This window comes from Pipra filicauda, unplaced genomic scaffold (assembly GCF_003945595.2).
Source record: "Pipra filicauda isolate LSUMZ 115617 unplaced genomic scaffold, ASM394559v2 scaffold203_size1373443_pilon, whole genome shotgun sequence".
Lineage (NCBI taxonomy): Eukaryota > Metazoa > Chordata > Aves > Passeriformes > Pipridae > Pipra > Pipra filicauda.
The window spans coordinates 256,811-279,548 of NW_024104314.1; the positions used below are offsets into that span (position 1 = coordinate 256,811).

General features: G+C 40.4%; 1 long non-coding RNA gene across 1 annotated transcript in view; it reads right to left on the bottom strand.

The window, feature by feature from the left end:
- Positions 1 to 22,738, bottom strand: part of LOC113990098 — a 240,914-nt gene that overhangs the window by 145,971 nt on the left and 72,205 nt on the right. The window contains exon 14 of the long non-coding RNA XR_005563376.1: positions 1,933 to 2,029. This is a non-coding gene — a long non-coding RNA (uncharacterized LOC113990098). The remainder of the gene's footprint in view (positions 1 to 1,932; positions 2,030 to 22,738) is intronic.

Consider the following 22,738-nt stretch of genomic DNA (forward strand, 5'->3'; position numbering starts at 1 on the left):
TTGGTTTAGGTGGTAAATATTTAGAGAATAAAGATATCCAGCTAATGAGGAGGACTGGGTGGGGGAAAAATGTAATGCAAATGTCAATCCTTTAAATCTTTGGTAGGCTAAAGCTCTGCAGAAAGTTTACTGCTACTGCCTCCTTTGTTTTTCTTATCTTTTTTTTTTTTTTTGGCCTTTGTAAACAGCAAGCGAACAATATCTCAACTGTATTTACAGATGCTGGAGAAGGAGGGAAAGATTTTTGTGGGGTATTTTTGTGGGGCCACAATTCCACGCACTCGTTTGACTCTGGGACTGAAGCACTAAATGGCCTCGCGTTGAAAGCACTTGTGCAAGAGAGACATCGTACATTGCTCCTGGCTCTAGTCCCCACCTCTAGGAAAAGACGTCCCCAGCTTACAGGAAAAGATGTGTTTGGTCCTCAGCTTGCAGCAAAAGGGAGCAGCAGCAGCAACCAGCACAGGCAACCAGTGTAAAACATTCCCCTTTCAAACTGGATACTTCTTCTGACAAGGTGACCTTTCGGCTCCCAAGTTTCTCTCTCCCTCCCAGCTCACCCAAATCCTGCACTGCTCCGTGGCCCACCCTCGAGGGCACGTGCACAGAAAGGGATTCTGAGAACACCAATCGATCAACAGGAGGAACATGGCTTTACAAGGCACATCTGGATTAACGTGGATGAAAGAGCCCGAGCAAATCAGCTGCATTTGTTCAAAGGTCAGGTGATTAGCAGTGTGCTGTTTCAAAAGTAGGCAGGGAAACACTCTACCAAAAAGGCCAGTTTCCAAGACAAGTCCTTGACTTCCAGCTTTGCTCCAAGGACTATTCTTTCTCCAGGGAAGGTCTGGAAAACTTATTAATTTTGGCAAGGGCATTTATTATCAAGATGAAAATTTTGCATGTAATTTTTTTTTCTTTTTTTTTTTTTTTACTCTGGCCAAAAAGTCAGCTTTCAGAGAAAAAACAGTATGGGGAAAAAATGTCAGTCAGCTCCATGAAGAATTGCTGGAACTCATCCTAAAGCTGGGAGTGTTAACCTTGCTGTCTGTTATTGGTTTCTAACGGTAGCAGCAATTTTTTTTGTGATTTCTGCTGGATCTGTTATTCTATACTTTCTGACAAGAAAAATATATGCAGCCCCTGATAGAACCCGTGAAACAATGGCTTTATTTATGCCTTCCAGGTGACACTGCCAGATGGTAAAATCTCATGCAAACAAAGCCAGAAGTGCCTGTACACTATGTAGGGCTAACACAGAACCTACTCCAAGCCAGAGAAACCATCTCCTTTCCTGAGAATCAACAAGAGAACCAAGAATCAATTCCAGAAACTCCACTTTGAGCTGGTTCCAGGCTCAGACACAGCACAGTGCACAGAGACAAAACACAGAGAAACCCCCCAGCACAGAGCCCCCAGGCTCTGTGGCCTGCACTGAGGGAGCTCCTTGCTGATGCTCAGGTCAAGGTTAGCCTTGACCTTTTAAAAACCAGTAGATAAGGCATAGAACAAAGACTGCACAGGGCTTTAAAGCAAAATTTGAAAAGGACACAGTCACATACTGAAAGGAAATTGAGCCACAGAATACCCTAGTAAAACTCAGCCGGACCCACACATTGTACATCCAAACAATATGCTATTAAGAGCAATAAATCCAAACAGCACCCTGGAGATCTGTTTGGAAGATCAGAATATATATTGGGGATATAGTATGGAAGGCTGTTTTTAACATGAAATCTGTTCAATTGCAAGCTGTTGATGTTAACTGTTTCTTTCGAGACCCAATATACTAATGCAGTTTATTTACACGGCAGAGAACAAAACTTCATGTATCACCTTCTCCATGCCTTTCTTTGATTAGATTGCCTCACTTTAATTACTAAATTCTGTTAAAGGACTTTCCACACAGATGTAATTTTATGCAGGTGTTACCTGGTGTAATGAAACCAGATGTTTCCATCGGAATAGGGCTCCCTCATCTGAGATGTGTGTGCTGCTATAGCCTGATTTGTATATCCATCAGTTCCAACTGGAAAAAAAATGCAGTTGGGGATGTTAACCGAGATCAGACTGTGAGTACAGAATGGGTAATGCCACCTGTTGTCCCCTGTTACGTGCAAAAGTCTTCCATTTGTACACAACTTTACTTTTAAATATCTCCCCCAATTGTTCCCATTTTGATTAACCCTGCAGGCTCTTTTGCAAAGCATTTAGGAGCTTGGTGTGCAGAGACATGGATGTATGCATGGAAAAGGCAAGTCTGTTCTATAGTGAACACAATCTTTCCACTGACATGTTAACCTCATATACTTTATACAATCCATGAATCTTTCTAACTAATTTCTACATTGGACTAGAAAGTTCTTGGCTGGTTATGGAAGGAAACAAGATATATTTGTTGAGGTACACCAGTAGCAATTAAAAGAAACCCAAACTCAAAAACCTTCCTATTGTAAAAAATCTTATTATTAGAAAATCATGACTGGCCAAATGGCAGACTAAAGGCTTAAAGTGACAGAAGTGCCAGTGAGCAGCAAGACAAAGAGAAGAATCAAGCCCATATCACACCTAAGCTGATAGCAATTCTGGAGGAGTTTCTGTAACACTCAAATTTTGAATAATTTTTCTGACTAACCCAGTTCATCAAACACACCATGGTCAGAGAAGCTGTTAGACACCAACCAGCGCTGTCTGACACTGGGAGAAAAATCCTCACCATCACACAGAGGTAGAACCCAGGGAATCAGCAGGGAAAGTCTCTGACAGTTCCAAACTGCCACAGAAGGATTGTGATGAAATATTCACATTTCGACCCAAAAGGAGCAGACCCAGCCCCAGCTGGCTGGGTCAGTGACTCCAATTGGCAGTTCCAACATGAGCCCTCTTCAGATTTCTCCCCATTGTTCTGTCAAGCCCTGATGCTGCACAGACAGCACCAGCCCAACCCTGGGACTCAAGCTCATGGGACTCCAAGCTCTGAACAATGAAGAACGAGGGGCCCATGGGCACTGGCTGAAAGTTCAAAACTAACAGCTAACAAGCAGTGGCACAAAAGCCTTGCCAACCAGACAGCTCAAAACGGCCAAGACACTCATTCTTTTAATTAGTTAGTCCTTTTAATATTAAAAACAAACAAATAAAGATAAAAATATTCAGAAATTACGCTGCCCTCCCCTCCTCTCCCATCTGTATTCTCCCACGAAGCTTTAATCCTTTTGTGAAGTACACAGGCATTTGGTGGGCACATGAAGGCCAGTCTGCAAGGTGGGCTCTTGGACATCAGGAGGACACACAGCAAACACAAGCTTGCACAAGCACACACACAAAGCTATTTTATATTGCTAGGCTCCAAACCTCCCTCTTTACTATTGCCTTTTTCAATAAATTAATTTTTAATTTGTGTTGTTTTCAGGTTTTTTTTAGGGTGGGTGAGGAAAGGGAAGATACAGGCTAGTCAACTAAACTACTGTCTGCCCTCATTATTTCAATTCAGGGACTGACAGTACAAGACTTAATATTACAATAAAGCAAAACTGGTGTCAGCAAAAAAAAAAGTTTCGATGACACACTGATATGGAACACTATGATACACTGGTAAAAACTATGTGAAAACCAGAAACACATAAGACTGCAATTTAATCTTTTTATTTGAAATATAAATATTGTTACTATCAAGCTTGACAGTATAGAAAATGTGTGCCCTGCAGCCTTCTGACAAAACAAAATTTATATTTAAAACTTCCTGAAATAATGCCTTTCATATGTGGAGTTTTGTCACATTGCAGCGGCTCTGAGCCTACCTTATGGTCCTGCACCTTTAATTATTTTATGCCTAGAAGACACATTTTAAATAGAAGAGGCGGGTTACAAGAGTTTTGACAGCTGTGGATGATTAAAATACTGACAACATGCACTGTATAAAATTCCCTGAGGTTTTAGCTGGGTACTCACGCGAAAGTTAGCGATTAGATTCCCTCCCCCCCTGCCAAATCCCACCAGCATGAAATGTTCATATCACTGGCCTGTTACCCCCTTCTCTTTTTGGGGCAATGCAAACCTTTTTTTTTTTTTTTTTTTTTTTTTAATATCTCAAGGCCACATACTTGAAAATTGGTCAACAAATTTGATTTAGTAATCTGTTCCCGTTTAACAAATACGCAGCCAGGTTTCATGACCAGCTGTTCTGTATCACTGCATGAATGGAGGGAAGGGAAACCATTTAAAACCTATGAATGGTTTTAGGTTTTGTTTTCACCCGCCCCCCGCCTTTACAAGAGTGTTATAACTGGTGCTAATTTTCTGGCCTCTTGACCTACATGTTTGGGTTGTGCAAAACATTATATTAATAGGGGAAAAGAGTGTTCCCCAGTTCAGAAAAACACTAAAGTGCATTCTTAACCTTAACTCTGGCAGCTGCCTCCTGACTTCATACACTTGAGTGCTTTGGATAAACTGGGATTCTACCCCTCAAGTTCTTCAAATTAAAAGCTGCATATGAAATAATATTAATTACACTGACCTTGAGCTGTGCCTACGGCTATGTCAGTCTGTCCCTCCTTTATTAGACTTCTGGCTAAGGGGTCAAAGAAATGCTAGAAGTGAGTCACCTCCAAAAAATACATGAGCAATTGTAGAGTCAGACTATCTGGATGTAGGCATAAATTACTGGCTATTTTTATTATTTTTTTTTAATTCCTTTAAACATTTCAAAATGCAAGAAAAGACAGTGAAGGAAATCTTATCACCCAAAGCGCAGACTTATCATGTGGATACTGCTTTAAACCCCAGAAGAGACGTTTGTGAGAAGGCAAAGATGGAGTTGGGATAAACCACTTTCCACCCTGACGGTGGGAAAGCATCTCCTCCTTCAGTCCCATGAAGTTCTCTGGCAGAGGTGAAGTTTAAGGATAAATGGGAAAGAACAAATGCAGTGCTCTAAGTAAAGCAGAAATGATCCAGAGATATTGCAAGTCAGAAAGAAAAAGCAACATGAAGTCTGGTGTCATGGAAAATGCAGAAAGAAACTCCCAAGTGTCACACTGAACAAGGGGGAGAGGGTGCAAAATCCCATCGATTCAACTCAAACACTTCTGATTTTGTTAGATCTTTCAGAGCAGCTATTCCACCAAAATCAATGGACTTTGTGGTGCCAAACATAGCACCTATTGCCAAGCAGCACCTGAAGGAACATGGTGGAACTGAGACTCTTTAACTTGTGTAACAGGACACATACATTTATTTTCTCTGGATGCAATAACGACTTCCCTGTTGGCCTCCATCCCTGAATACCACCAGCTACAGTGACATCTCAGTGAGTGCAGGGGAGGGCTGAGCAGAAGCAACACTGCTGGAGCACCATCTCTGCCAAAGGAGATGTTACATCAGTTGCCCTGTTCACCTGCTTTTTGTTTCTGTTCAAGTTCTTAATAAAGCAAAAGAATTAAATGCACGACCGGGCGTCCTTGTCTTCAAATCTTCATTGTTACAGATGGGACATTGCTGGGTATTTTATGGCTGGTGCTGTTTCCTCAGCAGACACTTCCCAGTACAGATGTGCAAGCACTGGTCTGTGAAAAACAGTGACTATCAGAGCAGTTCAGCCACACAACTCAGCTTTCTGGCTCCTCAGTTTGTGACATTTATCACACTGAATATTATTGGTTGAATCATCACTTTCCAACTGGTTTTGGATTTTCATAATGCACAGCTTCTAACATACACGCTGATCTGTTCAGGGTCTGCCTCTCATCTTTCTTTGCACAAGTAGTTACAGCTTAGTATTTTTGCATCCAATTATGAAGAAAGATGAGAATGAAATGGGAAATAAAAAAGTGACAGGTAGAATTACAGAACAAAATGGTATTGTATGCTTGCTTGATGCTAATTGCTTTTCTTAACTATTTAAAAACCGTAGCATAGCATAAAATAACCCAGAGGTAGTGGCCTACCAGCCATTTCTGACATGTTTTTAGTCAATTTAATCAACTTAGTGGCAGCTCTAATACATTTTGGCTGCTGAGGATCTCAACAAACTTAACACGGATGACCTTTATGGCACACAAAATGGGGGATAAAAAAAGTAAACAAATGCTTTTATGAAAGAAAAAGTGAGATGTTTTGGACTAGGTGAGGTTTCCTACTTTTTTTAGCTTATGGAAGTGGCAATATTTAACTGTTTAGGAAAATGAGCTAAAAGTTTAGCACTCCTGAGCACCACCATTACCAATAATTTATACTTCCTTTCATGTGTTTCTGCTTACTGTTATTGATAGAACTTTTAAAGCCAGCTCAGCTGCAACTGCAGACAGGTCACTGCTGATGAGCAACTGGAAATGAGAGCAGCCAAGTGACAGCACACCAAGGTAATACCCTACAACTGAGTAATTCCCCAGCACACGTTACCTGGGTGTGGTTCTCAGAATACCTAAAGACTCATTAAGAGAGATCAAGAACTGCCAAAATCTCTGTGCACCAAAAATTATGATACTAATGTCGTTCTGCTGCTCTTTTTCGGTATTAGAAGTTACAGAAGGTAAGTAGGTGGGGGAAGAAAGAACACACTTTTAAATGACCTTAGACACATAACCAGATTTTCTGTTTGGGCTTCAGAAGCAAGGTGGGTAATAATCTTAATACCAGTATTTTCTCTGGAGGATGATGCTATGAAATAATAGACATAAACCAAATAATAGCTATAACCTTCTTTGGAACTTTGTGAAACTCATCTCATTCAAATGTGAAAGCACTCTGAGATCCAGACAGCCAAGTGCTGCAGAAAAGCAAGGTACATTTAAAATTGAGCACTTTGGGCTTAATTTATGTTTCCAGCTACAGCTTTTGGGATCCTGTACATTAGCTGTATATATGCTTTTACATATTTCTAAGAAAAATGGTCCTCAGAAGATGATGAATAGCATGCCTTACCAGAAAATATATGACAGGTTCTAAAAATGGTACATTTTTAAATTGGTATAGATATTTATACTTGCTCTGATCCTCTGAGATGTATATTGAAATCTGCAATATAAACAGCAAAGGGCATTCCAAGACAAGCAAATTAAAATGAATTTTGCATCATTCTCTCCTGTCCTATTATTATAAGTTCTCAGGAGGCCTTCAAAAATTTGTATGGGAACTAAAACTGTATGTAAATCCAGTAAAAGTTACTTCAGAAAACCCTAATCTTTTATTAGATCACAGTGTAACTGATGTTTAAAATAAGAAGCTAGGGTTATTATCACAATACATAAACAGACTGTGATAGACTATCACAAGTATGCTGTGTCTTTATAACATTTTACACTGTGTTTCCCTACATATATATATTAAAGTGTATATATCACCATCAATTCACGATGAAAGAACTTTATTTTTGAACTTTATTTTTTTTTAGGAAGTAATATCATCTCCCTCTCTAAGAAAGAGCTATTTATCACCATCTGATAAAACCACTGTTCATTCTTAGTCTCTTGGCAGTAGCTTTTACTCTTTCCTCTTGGGTTGCTCTTCCCAGGTAATAACCTAGGCCAGAGTAGGACCTCCCCAGCCTTGGAATCGTCAGTAGTGCCAGACCCCCCTTAACATCTGTCTGCCCTGTTCTGGAAATGCTCTGATGAAGTCTGCATCATTACTCAATTCCCTTTGTGGTTACAAAGTTTTCCTTCCAGTCATCCTAATGCATCTTGGCTGAAAATTAAATTGGTTTCTTTTGAATTCCCTCAAGTGGAGAGAGAACAATAAGCACCAGCCTTTGCGTAACTTTCTCATATTGGAAAGACTATCACGATGATTTCTCTGTAGGTTTATCAGTTCCCACAACTTTTCCTCATAGATCATGTTCTATAAATTTCAGATTTTCCTGTCACACTCCACTCAATTTAATATGTCTTCTTGATATGTAAAATATGGTGCCCAGTGAAGTTCCTTAGCTGTGCACACTCTGTTGGATTTTTTTTTTCCACAAGGACATTACGTGTGACAAACCCAAAGCTGAAATCAGGATAATTCATCAACATCTTACCCCTTTCCCCAGGCCAGTTATTCTTTCAGAGAAAGAAATCAGATGGATTGGGTAAGAACAAATCACTTCAATGTTATGCTATCTTTTACAACCTTCTTATCATCTGAATAGTTAGAAAGATTTTTTTTTTTTAAGATTTGTTCCAGCATATTTCCAGACATATTGATTGGGCTGACTGGTTTATGAATTCATAAACCCTTGTTTTCCTCCTTTTAAAAAGGTATGTACAACACTTATACTTTTCTCATGCTTTGGAGCTTCCCTCACCCTCTAAAATTCTCAGAATTCTCAGTGCAAGGAACACACAACCATAATCCTGGCTTAATAGCAAGAAAAAAAGGAAGAATTCAAAGCCAAGGCATACCAGCAGAGTCCAGATCTCCAAAACTTTTGACTGGTGGGTTTTAGGCTCATTACTGCATCAATTCAAGATGTTTTCTTATATCCAAAATGTCTCTTCCACCAGTTTCCCAGCCCGGTTGTTCCTAGAGCACACAGCATATCACTCTGTCACTGGATTATTGCAAATACACATCACTTCTAAACAACCTCATAAACACTCAAAAACTGGTGTGTGTGACAGCTCTTCAGAGCCCTCAAACTTGTAAGCACATTGATACAAGCATCAGTTTACAAGCCATGGATCACTCCCGAGGTGGAGAGCAGAGACTGCCAGAGCAAACAAGGCCAATGCCATTTTCTGAGTTGCAAGGGAATTACCCTTCTCTGTTCTCCTCCCACGGTGTCACCCGGCTGGCAGCCCCTCAGGGGCACCACAGCAAGGACACACCTCAGTCAACACAGCTGTCACTCCTTCTGTGTCCCAAGGAATAGGAGAGGGAAGTGAGAACCAGAGGCAGGGACCTGGTCCCAGCCTTGCCACCACTTCCCCGCTGTGTTTCTGGGCTGCCACGCTCGAGGCTCCACACGCAAGCCGAGTGGCTGCAGGATGGGTTTCACATTTGTGCTTAGCTGAAGAGAAACTTTAGTGGTGGAAGGCAGGCAACTCAAAACTTAGCAAGCACTAAACGCCCTTAATAAAGAACAGAAAGAAATTGGTGTCTTTGTGAGCTGCCCCATCGGAATACTTGTAATGTACCACGGGAAAAAGAAGTCTTTATGAAGAGCTGATTCATGTGTTATGTCATTTATACACTAAATACTATGTTATCTTCTGAAATTATGGAAAGGAGGAGGATATTTTTAGTAATTGTTGGCTACTCAAGCCACTGAAAGAAAGTATGTTTCTCTGGGTACAACTAATTCTGTTTGTGGTTTCAGAGACCACTGCCAATATTTCAATAATATATACATTACGAACTGCTACAGCTGGCAAGGTGTATCTGTGTTGTCTGTTCCAGGGAAGGATTTTGCTGCCTATTCAAAATGAATAGATTCAGAAGTGGAATCCAGCATGGAAAATGAAGGAAGGTCAGGGGAAGGGTAATATTTATGGAAGATTGAGCATTTTTAGTGTGCTACTGGCTTCAGGGTCTGTGCTCCCTAAAAATACTAGGTTTTGTGCACTGGAGTGCTGAGCAGACAGAGTATAAGTAAAGCATTTGTTTGAACCTTCACAAACAGACAGTATTCAAAAAAAAAAAAAAAGAAAAAGAAAAGGAACTTTTACATTTTATGCTGCTCTAGAGCAGAAACATTTTACCCAAATAAGCAGCCCAAAAAGGGCTTTTGAATCAACAAGAGCAAAGCCCTCTGAAACACACCTTGGTGTTGGCAGCTTGTGTGGCAGATGCAGGACCCAACTCCCTCTCCCCACTTCATAACAGAAAATGTTTCTGTGTTGTGGGACTGCCTGGAACAAGTGCAGAGCTGTAAGACAGATCTAAAGGATGGATCAAGTGCACAGAAGGTTGTAAGAGGGGTCTGACGGTTTGAGAGAGACATGGGGGAAGGTACTTGGTACCACTGAAGAATTGCCAGACATCATTAAGATGCAAATAAACAATGAGAGTTAACACTCCATGGCTGAATTAATTTTTTGGAAATACATGAGAGCTACTGAGCTGAAGAATGTGGGAGAACTATTCAGTGCCAAGAGCTGCCTCGTTCAAACATGTAAATCTTACAGGACTACACAAAACTCTTATCCTCTCCTGACTGACCATTTATTGAACCAATGTTTGTGGCCTGAGGATACCACACCCATAAACAACACTATCTTTCCATGTTGGTAGTCAAATGTGTATGGAAGACTGAATGGAAATGAATCCTACACAACAGAACCCTTTTTCTACACCTACAGAGCCATTTTGATAGAAAAGAGGATGAAAATATCAAGTTCTGTAAATAAAGAAATATGAAAAACTGTCATCACTAGCAACCTAGCAATTTTCAGAGCTTCCAATTATGTCTTTAAGCATTAAAATCTGGGGGTGGGATGACACAGGGGAAGAAGCTCAACAAATAAAAACAGTAACCCCAAAAATACCCTTGCAGAATGCACAGTGATTTGGACCCTTGATGCAAAACACATGAACATTACTTCCCTGCTCTTCCACACCTTTCCAAAGGCTGAGGCCTCCCACAGGAACATTTTTAGCATGACAGTGACCAAAAAATAAAAACTATTTACATATTTGCTCAATGGCTTTTCCAGAGTTCCTGCTAATATCAGTCAATTACAGGTGGAATATACCCTGTATTTCCTCATACCAACTTGGAACTGATTTTCATCTTGGTTAATTCAATGATCAAACTTGTATTCACTTTAGTTAGAACATATTGGACCTCTGACTCCTCAGACTTATTTTCATGTGCCTGGGAGCAAAATTCCAGTTATATATCTATATTCACTCTGCAGCTACTCTTTCCATATCTGGCATAACTTTGCTCACGTCCACAAACCACCCTGAGCAAGAAATGAGCAGTGCTCCAAGGTTCAAGGATACACAAGCAGGTCCTGCTCCCTGCTCTGTTTCCATGCACATTTTGTTTTCCTGCACTATATAAAGTGACTTGCAGGAACCTTCCAGTAGTGGAAAGTTGTAATTCATTTGAAAAAACTCTGTGCTTTAAGGAACAGGCACCTTCTTACTGGATCTTAAATAATATATCACATAATGCAATTATTCTATATCTCCTGGTCATCACATGGTCTTGGGGAAATCAGAGTCAGTTTTTTAATATTGGGTATGTAAGGATCCTGCAGAATTACACAGAACTGTATTCTTCTCTCTGCATAACCTAACCTCTCACCAGAACAAGCAATTTTTAAAAATTATGATCCATTCTCCATTTCACATAAACATACATAAAAATAAAATGCAATAAACATTCTTTGGGATGGTTGCTTACCCAAAACATACCAGACAATTACACGGTATGCTGTTTTAATTAGAAACTCTCTCTCTCAACAGGTCCCCTTTGAAATGTGTGACACTCCTCTGTAGTCCATGGCTGGAGTTGAGTTGCATTACAATCACATCTCCAGTCAAAGAACATTGCCATTTTTTCCTAGATCAGACACCTGCTATCAATTTGAATGGTATCTGATTGAATATTTGTGCAGGAAGGACAAGAATCAATTATTCATGAGTACTAAACAATAGACTGTATAAACACAGTTCATGAACCTGAATCCTTTACAACCTAGCTTATCTTCGATACATTTATAAGGGCAGTCACATCTTTTAAACAACTGACATATTTAAGGCCCCCCAAAAGGGGGGAGGGATAAAAGAAGAAACATGTTTTTGTTAAAGAAAATGTGAGATGTTTTGGATTAGGTGGAGTTTCTGTTCTTTTGCTTATAAAAGTGGTAATATTTAACTGTTTAACTAAATTTAACTGAACATCTCATGTGACAGCCATTTCCCTGAGACTCCCAGCTCAGATTCTGCTGAACCAGGCCATTTGGGTAACTTAAAGGAACACAAAAATATATGCAACTTTTGGATCCTTACCCATGAGTCTGTGTGAGTTTTGGACTCTTACCTGTAAGAGGCAATTAAACGGAACAAAACATTTTGAGGGTCTCCTGTCCTGAGGTCTTCTCCATTGCAGGAACCCGTGTTCTTCCCCTGGCAGCCTCTTCTCTTTTAGGTTTCCAGTACAATTCAATTAAGCTGAGCTGGCTCTGCAGTGCTGATCTGGTTGGATGCCTGCCAGCTGAAATCCTGCACCTTGGTGCCTCATCTGAGCGTTGTAACACAAATGTGGCTGATGTCAGAAGGGGAAAAGCCTGATCCACGTTTTCAGGGAAAATGTAATCCTGACATCATGGTGCAAACAATACAACAGAGACTAGTAAATAATGTATTCTGTTAAAATCCTTCCTCTCTCCAAACAAGGCTGTTAATGTTGCTGTCATGTTTAATACATTTTTATGTATACTCCTTTTATTTTCTGCGCTGGTTTTGCCTGGGGTAGAGTTAGTTTTCTTCATAGTAGCTGGTATGGGCTGTGTTTCAGATTTGTGCTGAAAACAGTGTTGATAATTCAGGGATGTTTTTGTTAGTGCTGAACAGCACTTGCACAAAGCCTTTTCTGCTCCTCTCCTCACCCCACCAGCAAGGAGGCTGTGGGGGCACAAGGAGCTGGGAGGGGACACAGCTGAGAAAGCTGACCCAAGGGATATCCCAGACCATATGGTGTCATGCTCAGTATATAAAACTGAGGGAAGAAGCAGGAAGGGGGGATGTTTGGCGCTATGTTGCTTGTCTTCCCAAGTCACCGTTACACATGATGGAGCCCTGCTTTCCTGGGAATGGCTGAACACCTGCCTGCCAGGAGAAGTGGTGAACGAATTCCTTGTTTTGCTTTGCTTGCATGTGTGGCTTTTGCTTTACATATTAAAGTGTCTTTGTCTCAACCCATGAAGTTTCTCACTTTTACTCTTCCAATTCTCTCCCCCATTCCACTGGCGGGAGAGAGAGAGAAAAGTTGTGTGAGCCTTATTTGCCAGCTGGGGTTAAACCACAACATTTTCTTATGGCAACGGTTTAAATTTCAATACAAATGTTTAAAGCATGTGACATTGCTGGAATTACAGTATCTGGAATTACAGTATCCATATTTAAAGTTCCAAGATTACAGCTTCTAGTGGTGAGTGCTTGAACTATCATGAAATACAATTTGATTTAAAATCAATCCTCTGATTGAGTTTAAAAAAGGCATCTAGTGCTGTTTGTTTGCTTTTATGGAAAATAATACAGGCAATTAATTTCTTTCATACCTTTAGTGTCTGAGTTATGAAAGTCTATAATGCAACATGGCAGGCTTGATGAATAACAGCTGAGGTGATTTAGTTTAGAGCAAGTGATTGGCAGTTAGTGATTTTGATAAAAACTTGTGTGATATGCAACGGGTACCCCAGCTGTACAACCAATTCAGTGCAAACAAACTCAGAGTGAATAAAATTTCTATCATGTTACATTTTATGCTGGAGAGTTAAGGAGAAGGAGGAGGACATAATTCTTTCCTAGATCTAGTAGCTGCTGCTTTAAGAAAAGAAATGACAAGGTTACGGGTTCTCCCTCTGCCATGCACCTCCTTCATAAATTTTAGCATTAAATTATAAATAAAACATATGAGGACTCAGCTCAATGAGAAATATGTCTGGACTTTGGCACTGTAAAGGTCTGCACAAATCCATACAAGCTGCTTAACATTGATTTTCTTTGGCGTCTCTTGCAGCCCTATGTGGGCTTTGCAATGCAGAAGGCAGACATGCCTTTTATTGTATCAGGCCCTTTGCCATTAATTACAGACATGCCTTTCCTTAATGACTGGGCACAACTGGCCTGTTGATCCCCTGGCTGGATCACCAGATGTAACCAACAGCATGGACCAGGACCATTGACCATTTGCTATTCCTGGCCTCCCATTCTCCCCATCCTCTTTGCTCTTTGCCAATGAGAGGTTGGGGCTGGTACCCCAACAGGCTGAGTTCTCCTCGCTCGCCTCTCCTTCTGTACCTGTTTCTTCAAAGCAAAAATAACTAAACACACATCTCCACTCACCTTCAAGCAGAGGTCAGCGGGGAAAGCAAGAGGAAAGACTCATCTTTCATACACCCAGAAGTGCAAAACTCCACAACCGAGCCAATATTAATCTCTTGCTCAATGTGGAGAGCTAACCAAACCTTCTGAGTCTGCAAAACTGAGTGGAAAACTTATAAAAAAAAAAAAAAAAGTAAAAGATTTTGCCTGTGGTATTCTCACATCTTCACGCTGGCGCTGGCTAGAAAAGCAAACGGCCTTGGTGGTTGGTGCACGGGGCCAGGAGTGAGGAGCCCTGGGCTCTACTCATACCTCTGCTACTGACTCACTGAGGCAAGCTGTTTGCACAAAATTCTTGAAAAGCATTAGTTAATTTTGGGAGCCCAATTTTTTTAGCAGAGACATGCAGGCGCTGAGCACCTACCGCTTCCCATAAAGCCAGAGGGAGATTCTGGCACTCACTGCTCCACTGTCAACCTTCCAGACCATGATCCGGACCTTCATCTTGGAAGACACAAAACACTTTTCTATCTGAGTCAGAAAGCTGAGAGCTCCTCCTGTGCCCAAGAAAGAGTCTTCTAGAAGATGCAGGAGGTGGCGTTTAATTATGACACCAAAAATTACGGTATTCAAGAGCTTGAGCACTTCCCTGTTTCTCCCACCTGCTAAATAGGCATTACATATGAGTCATAAGAGTCCTTTGACCTCCTATTCTGGTGTGTCACAAAACCTGGCAGTTCCTCAGGATGAGATCTGTTTCAGAATAGCAAAATTTACTATAACATTTTGACGAACCTCAGAAGAAAGTTTGACTCGGGTCTGTGCATCTTTCACCAAAAGTTTGTTGGAGGAAAATTTTAATTTTTCCAGATTAGTTTATCCTGTGCAATATTACCCTGTGTATGACGAATATGTTGAATTGCTTTTGTTAATAAACCTTTCACATCAATTGCATCCTCCTGGTTAAACTGGGCCACTTTAGCAAGAGCTACCGAAACATGTATCTGATTAGGAAAAACCCATGTTCATGTTAATTTAATGTTTTATTTATTTTTACTTAACTTTGACATATTTCCTGGAAGATCTATCAATAATGGCCAATCTCCATGATTGGTTCATCCAAATAATGACTGTTGAGCATGTAAAACAAATTGGGCAAGACCCTGCACGAAGAGCAGGAGGTAGAGCTCCCATCAAAATCAATTCTCTCTCAGATACAAAAGGTCACTGATAATTATGCGCATGAATCTAAGAATGAAATTTGCCTCCCTGAGTGGCATTACCTCCTCCTCACTTGCAATAACGTAGGAAAGACTAAAAAGACAGAATCCACTGAGCCATCCTCGCTGTTGTCCTACCAGCTGAATGCCATGGTCCTGCCAGAACTCACTCTCTGCTGAATTGCCTGCACTCAGCCTTTCAAAACCTGATGGTTTTTTTTTTTTTGCCCAGAGCAGATTATACATGGCATGTTTTTCCCCTCAGCTGACTCTACAATTCTTGTTCTCCTAGAGAATTGTCCTCCAGATTTCTTCAAATCATGTGGGAATTTAGTTCTTAATTGAAGAAAAACATGGTGTTTCACTCTTAAGGCCTAGATGTGGAGCCCTGAATCTCTTAATGAAATGCAGAGAAAGATTTCATGTTCAGGAGCTCTGCCTGGTCTGTCATGGTGCTAACAGATCCTGTACTGTCAAGTTGCTGATCTCCAATGGAATGCCCTCAGCTCCAAGGGACAAAGGTATTTCATCTCCTCTACTTCTTTCCACCCTCTGAGCAAATCATTAAGAAAAAAAAATAAATGTAAAAAGCCAAATAGATGCTATTGCTCCACGAGCAGAACACAATCAATAATATTGTTACAATTTAATATTTGAGAGAAATATGTTTAGAGAAAACAAGAAATGAGAAAATCAAATCAACCATGTCTTAAAACGCCTGGTGAACATGTCCCTGGCCTTATGTCCTTTATGGAAATTGTGCTTATACAACAGATAACTCAGCAATGCAGTCAATAACTGGCAAACTTGATACTTCCAAAGGCACTAAGGGGGAATGTCAACCAACGCTGATGAGCAGCTTTGAACCCTTGGCCTTTCAGATGCAGGCTGACAAGTTAACAGGCTTTTCTTCCTCAGTAGGGAAGAGGGTTTTCATAGCCTATATTCCTACAAATAAAATGCAATCCAAAAGTGCTGGGCACATGCCATGTTTCTTAAAAGGGTAAGATTACCAGCGCCTCTTGATACACTGCGGGATGCCGATGTATGTTTGCAGCCAGTGTAGGTTTTCCAGTGAAAAAAGGGAACAAAAAAATCCACGGAATCTCTTACACATGGGAAAATACATCCATTCGGCAGAGAAGCAAAATGGAGTCTACTTGAGTTAATTTCTCCTCATTTATTTATATTTAGCTCTGCGATAATGGTCCAGCAGCTCCCATTCCGTTGAAACAGCTCAGCATTATCTTTTGAAATTAAAATGCTGCTGGATAACCACTGGAAGTGCTTTCTGCATGTGGCTCTGAGACAGGGAACCCCTCTATTTATTAAACAGCAGCAGAGGCAAACCAGAAAGGATTCTCTTAGGCTGCATGGGCAAAGAGATTAAAGGAGATCTACTGGTGAGTCAGGTGTGTTAGTCAGGGGGAAGTTATGTATTTACTCCTTCAGTCTGACAGACTCTATCAGAATGTTACCACAGTGAAACACACCCACAGAACCAGGGACCTTAGGGTCAGCAGACATATAAAGACCATGTCAGCCAAGTCTGTGGCAATTGGCTGCACTCATCTTCAGTTCAGGGGTTGGATCCTCGTCTGTAAATCAGAACAACCATCTTAAAGCCCCTACAGAAACATCAGTTTGTATTCTGGCTTCCATACTCCTTTGCATAAATTTAACTACTATAAGAAATGGTCATTATTCACTGCTTTAAAAGGAGAGAAACTACCTGAAAAGCATTTGGGTAAGATCAAGAAAAGGGATAATGCTCTTAGCCCTCTCAGGCATAGATTCTACAGCTCTGATTTCTCTTTTTCTTAGGTTGTCCTACATTTCCATAGATACAAATCCTATTTGTGGTTGGAAATTATGCCACTCTCTTTTTATCCCCCTATCCCATAAACATCTATTTAAATTTTTAGTATAATTCTAAGGGTTTGGTGATTCTGTTGGTCGCTGTCTGCAAGCACAGTATTTCCATCATGTTGTAAAAACTGTAAGTATTTTCAGGTTTTGGAAGTAACAAGACCAAAAGCATAGGCTCTGTTAATTTTGAGAAGTGGACTTCAGTCAAGCTTGGTATGGAATCCCACAGAATGTGTTCTTCAGCAACTCTGTTGTTTGTGTTGAGATATCTGGTAAAGTCTTTAGGGAAAACATACCACATATCTCTTGAAGGTCCAACCAAAATATCATCTATCCTGCCCTCAGTACAACAGCCTTACTGCGATAAATAGTTCAGGGGACAGAAAAAAGTCTGCCACTGTAAATCATACTAACCAAACACTGCTGGGCCAAATTCTCTATCCTCCACTCCAGTGAGATGCTGTTAGTTCAACAGGGACTCTGATTATTTGACAAAATTTAGGAGGTTAAAATTAAGACAACATAACTGCAGTCCTCTAAGAAATTATTCTGTTCTTATTTTCTTGCCTCTCTTTTTCTTGGCACCAGGGGACTTTGGGTCAGAGCTAAACAGCTTATGAACTCATTTCCTAAAATTTTCAGTCTCCCAAAAGCTTGCTTTCCTTGGATTACTTTTAATTCAGTCAATTTGTAACACATATTCAGCCTGTATCCTCCACAATATTTTATGATAAATCCCATTCAATTTCATATGTACGGTTGCAAGCTTTATTGCTTAACAAACATTTCATCTACTCGCCCATAATTTATATCTGAATGGGTTTATTATAGACATTGCATTTCATTCATTGTGCAGTTAATTCTGCAACATGCTGCCTGTTTTCTGTATGGCCGCTCTACCATTATGTGCTTTCAGTACAATTGAATTTTTCCTTGGGAGCTTTATAAAATGGTTTATGAATATGTAATACAAATTGTATTAACAAGGCAAATGTACTTTTTATTCCTTTTGTGAGCATTTCCAGTCAATGACTAGTAAGAGAACAAGCATGGTAGCACATCTCCCTCAATTTCTATTCACTAAGGCTGCCCATGCAATATTATTTTTAAAAGGCTCATCACTTCAAAAACAAAGATGTTTAAAAATCTTGGTTGGTGCTGCAGTCATCTCCATGGAAAGGAACACAAGAAAGCTTTGTAAAATGACTTCTCTCTTTGTGTGGGGACTTCACACCTTTCTGTTCAGGTAAGAGGATATTTGGTAGGTACTGTTTTGAAAAGGTGTCACCCTTTATCACCTCCATTTCAGGCAGTTTATTGCCTTGATTACCATTATGTATTTGTTTTGCATTAACACCCAGAAACACTAGTCCTGTTGCATTACATGCATATTAAAACAGAGGCAATCCTTGCCCTAGAGCTGTGACTGACCATACACATCTACTGAGACAAGCAGTGGATATGATCAAAGAATGAGAGGAAGAGCAGGGTCAGAGAGGGTTACAACACATATGACATATCCTGTGTGTTCACCAGCTGTTGGAGGGACTATGTCAGGCAAGGAGGAGGTAGAGATGATGTTAAATGGCCACAAATTTCTGAGAGCGCTCCTGGGATGACAGTCAATACATTCATATACTTGAAAAATGAGAAGCAATGTCTTTCTTTATCTAAATTAGTTTGCTTCCACTTGATAGAAAGCAATTTGCTCACTTAGAAATGAAGGCAGGCCCTTGGCTTCTGAGAACATGGGAAGCTTCCATACAAAGAGAGGTAGAACCTTATTTTACATCATAACCTCAAAGTCCACAACAACACCCTGGTTAAACCTCAGAAAAACCTTAGAAAAACCTGGGGATTTTCTAACGCACTTTACCTGCTCACAAACTTTCTAAATCTTCAGACCTGTCTCTGATTTGAGAACATTTAAAACCCTGATAAAAACTCCCATTAAAAACCCTGTCCTTCCACTCACCATCTCGGCCCGCACACTTTCTAGAACAAAACTGTGTCCAGACACTGGCTGATGACTAATGGTTTGCCATATGTTCTTACTTACAGCACAGGGAATTAATTCCTCAGTGACATGATGGGGAGGCTAGTCTTCAGTAGGAGATAATGTGGTACTGACAGAAAAATAAAGGAAATGGAAAAAGTCTGAATGTATTTCTGCTCAACTGTACAGATTACAAGAAGGGACAGCGCAAAAAAATTGCTGCTGGAATTCAGATTCTTTTGAAGTCTGCCCACAGGCTCAGTAATGTCTATACTATCTATACTGGGAGGAAAGCAATGTTTAGCAGGGTTGTTTTCCCCCTAGTACTAGATATAATAGAAATACAGCAAGGTGGATTATAGACTAGGGTTTGTCTGGCTTCTGCTTTCAGATCCCCTGACACACGCACGGAAGAAAATCCCCTGGTGTCATTCTAGATCTCTGGAGTTAGCCTGGATTTGCAGGGAAACCATCATGAATGAAGAGCAAGTAAAAGTACAAGAAGGGACTCTCACATTTCATGAAACTTATGTGCCTGTAGAAGCATTCCTATTTTAGGAGAGGAAAGAGCCCTGCTTCTAAAGAAGGGATCTTCTGATCTGTCTTGCATATGCAAAGTGGGGTTCAGCGCTGAAACACTCAAGCAGAGCATCTTGTGCTTTTCTACATTAAATTCATGTTAGGACTCAGAATTAGCAGTGTGCATCACTGAGCCATACCCACTCCTTATTAAATTTCTCCAATGACAATTTTACTGGTGTTTTATATTAGTGTTAACAAAGGACCTGAATAAGATGTAAGAAATGTTATATTTTAAATAAAAGTCCAGGTAATGTGCCACTGGGGACCTCAGGATCAAATGAGCTTTTATATTTTTATGTAGAATGTAATCACTTTTTTCATTATTGTGGTTGCTACATTACTGTTATTAAAGAGTTTATTACCCTGTGGGGGATACTGCTCATTGGAATTACATGCTTGCAGACCAGCAGAGACAGTGTGGCTTCAACCCTTAATTCATGATACAGCCACAGGACAACAGAACATCAGCACACTGGGACTGGCGTGACATGCTGGGTACCCAGTACAATCCTGCTTGTACCAGGGGAAGTCAGAACCAGATGAAATGGAAACTGGAAAGTCATTGCTATATGGTCATCTGCTTTGCAGGCCTTTACTACATGCTGGGTTTCTAGCAGACTTCTAGGGAAACTGGCCAAAATAGAGCATGTAAGGAGTGGGCAAATTGGCCAAAAAAAGGCCAGATATTACAAGAAATGGAAAATTACCTAACAGGCCACTTATCCCTATTCAAACTTTGGAAAACCTTAGAACTTCTTCCTAGACTGTCACATAGCTATCATTTATTACCAAGGTGACCTTTATCCCCCTCTTGGCAGCATTATGCTTTAATGGGAATTATTTTGGAAGAGAGTAGTCAATTTATTAGAAGACCCACTCAAGCCCCACTTTAGAAGGATTCCCACTGATTTGTATCTCAGCAACCACCACAGTGAATATGACAGAGAAAAAGGGTGCCAGCTCCTGGAACATACTGGCTCCTCACACATTTAATACCTCTTCTTCTACCTCAGCTCCAGCCTGCACTCATGAGGACTGTAATTGAGGAGGGCTGCTCATTCCACCAGGTTTGAGTCTCTGTGCATCCCATAGTTTCCCAGACTAATAATACAGTTAAATGTATACATCCAAGAAAGTAAACATTATTACTGAAGTCTCCTCCTTGGGACTCCTGTGATGTTTAAGTGTGGGTGGTGCTATTCCTTGGAGTTTCACTTGTTTTCAAGGGGGAAGATCTTTATATGATATGTGAACACTGGAATGCAAAACATCTAAAGACAAGTCTAATAAGTGTGTCCATATCATTACCTGTTGCTGCACTGAGACGAGGAAGGAATCTCTTTGAGGAAGTGGAAAGGAATGTATTATCAAAGCATCTTAAGAAAGGCAAGTGATCCATACTGCCCAAAAAGGTTATAGAAGGTGACAGAATAAACAGGTCTCTATCTTTTATCTCAACAATAGAAACATCACCGTGCTCCATTTTCTATGACAAACTGTCAAATAAATACCTGTGCTGAGTATAGGAGGAAATGACTCCTCAGTTCCACATACAGTGGCTCCTCTGTTTCCATGGCATGGCAGAAACAAAGGGTCTGAGCATACAAAATCCATACATATTAGTATAACACAGGAAAATCCCAGAACTTTTATACTAGTGAGGGTATTGTTCACAATATCTGCTGTTATCATCTATCAAATCTGTCTTCCAAAAAGTTGAGACTAGATCGCATTAGAGAAATGATACCCAGGCTGGGATCACCAACACTAGCATGAAGCATTTGCTGCCTATGACATAGGAACAGGAGTTAAATTGCCATTTTCCCTTTCAATTAAACACACCCAAGACCTGAAGACCTGCCACAGTTGTCAGTGTAGGGATGAACTGCTTGGGTGAGGAGACCCAAGCAGTGCAAAAGCACAGATACATCACCATGGTATCCCACTGAACACTAGGCTGAGAGTCCTGGTAGTCTTGCCTTGAGAGGTGTCCACTCTCCTCCTCTGGCAATTACTGAGCAGCCAAGTTATTACCTTGAATAATATCTCCTTGAATAATAACTCCTTCACTGGTTATTCCTCCACACTCTTGCAGATACTCTGGATGATATAGAATGCTATGGCAGACATCACCATTGGGACAAAGGTTTTTGCAGGAGAAAGAGCCCTCAGAATGGGCACACAGGCATGAACCAAGGCATCTTCCAATAACCTGGAGTACCACTGGCAGTAATACAAAATCAGCTGCCTCTGTGCTTTAACCACACACGTTGTTTTGCCTCTAAGCAGGGACATTCAAGCAGATTCCTAATTCTCCTGACTTAAGGAGATTTACGCTCACCCTTAGCACACAGGCACAAAAATGAACTCTGACTTTACACAGCCCCACAAGTGGGAGGCACTCCCCTGTCCTTGTACACCCATTCACACATCACACATCATGCAGCTCATAAACCATGTCACACACAAAGAGATCCAAATAACACAGAATCTACAAAGTAGTAACATCTGTAGCTAGACTATTTAGCTTAAGTCACAAGGATTAACAGTCCCCGTGGTTCTAGGAATACACTAATCATGTGCAGTGATCACAGAAGAATTGTGGTCATCTTGCACTGCCTGGCTGACCAAGTGATTTTAATTTTCTTTTGGGATAGATACTGGATCTTACAGACCATTGGTCTGTTGCCTTATAAAATGAAAGAATTCTACAGCCTCTGTATTATCTCTGTACCCTCATTATGTCCTTTTTTTCATGAGTAAGAGGCAGGAAAGTAATGTTTTAATGTGAAAAATGTAGCATTAAAAAGAAAAAGCAAAAAGCAATTTCAAGACCAAGGAAAAGCTCTGGGACAGGGCTTTGGTCTTCATTTTAATGACTGTTCCACAACCTTGTTTAACAAAATCCTACGAGTAGGAGATAACCTAACAAATTCAAGCATACCTTCAAATGCAGTGTTGGAAATAGATCACAAAATGTTTTCAAGTAGCTTTTAATAAAAAAAAGAAAGAAAGTCCAAAATCCTGAATAAGCAGGTTGCGGTTTTTCTTTTTTTCTACATATTCTAAAAGTTTATTAGAAATCTGATAA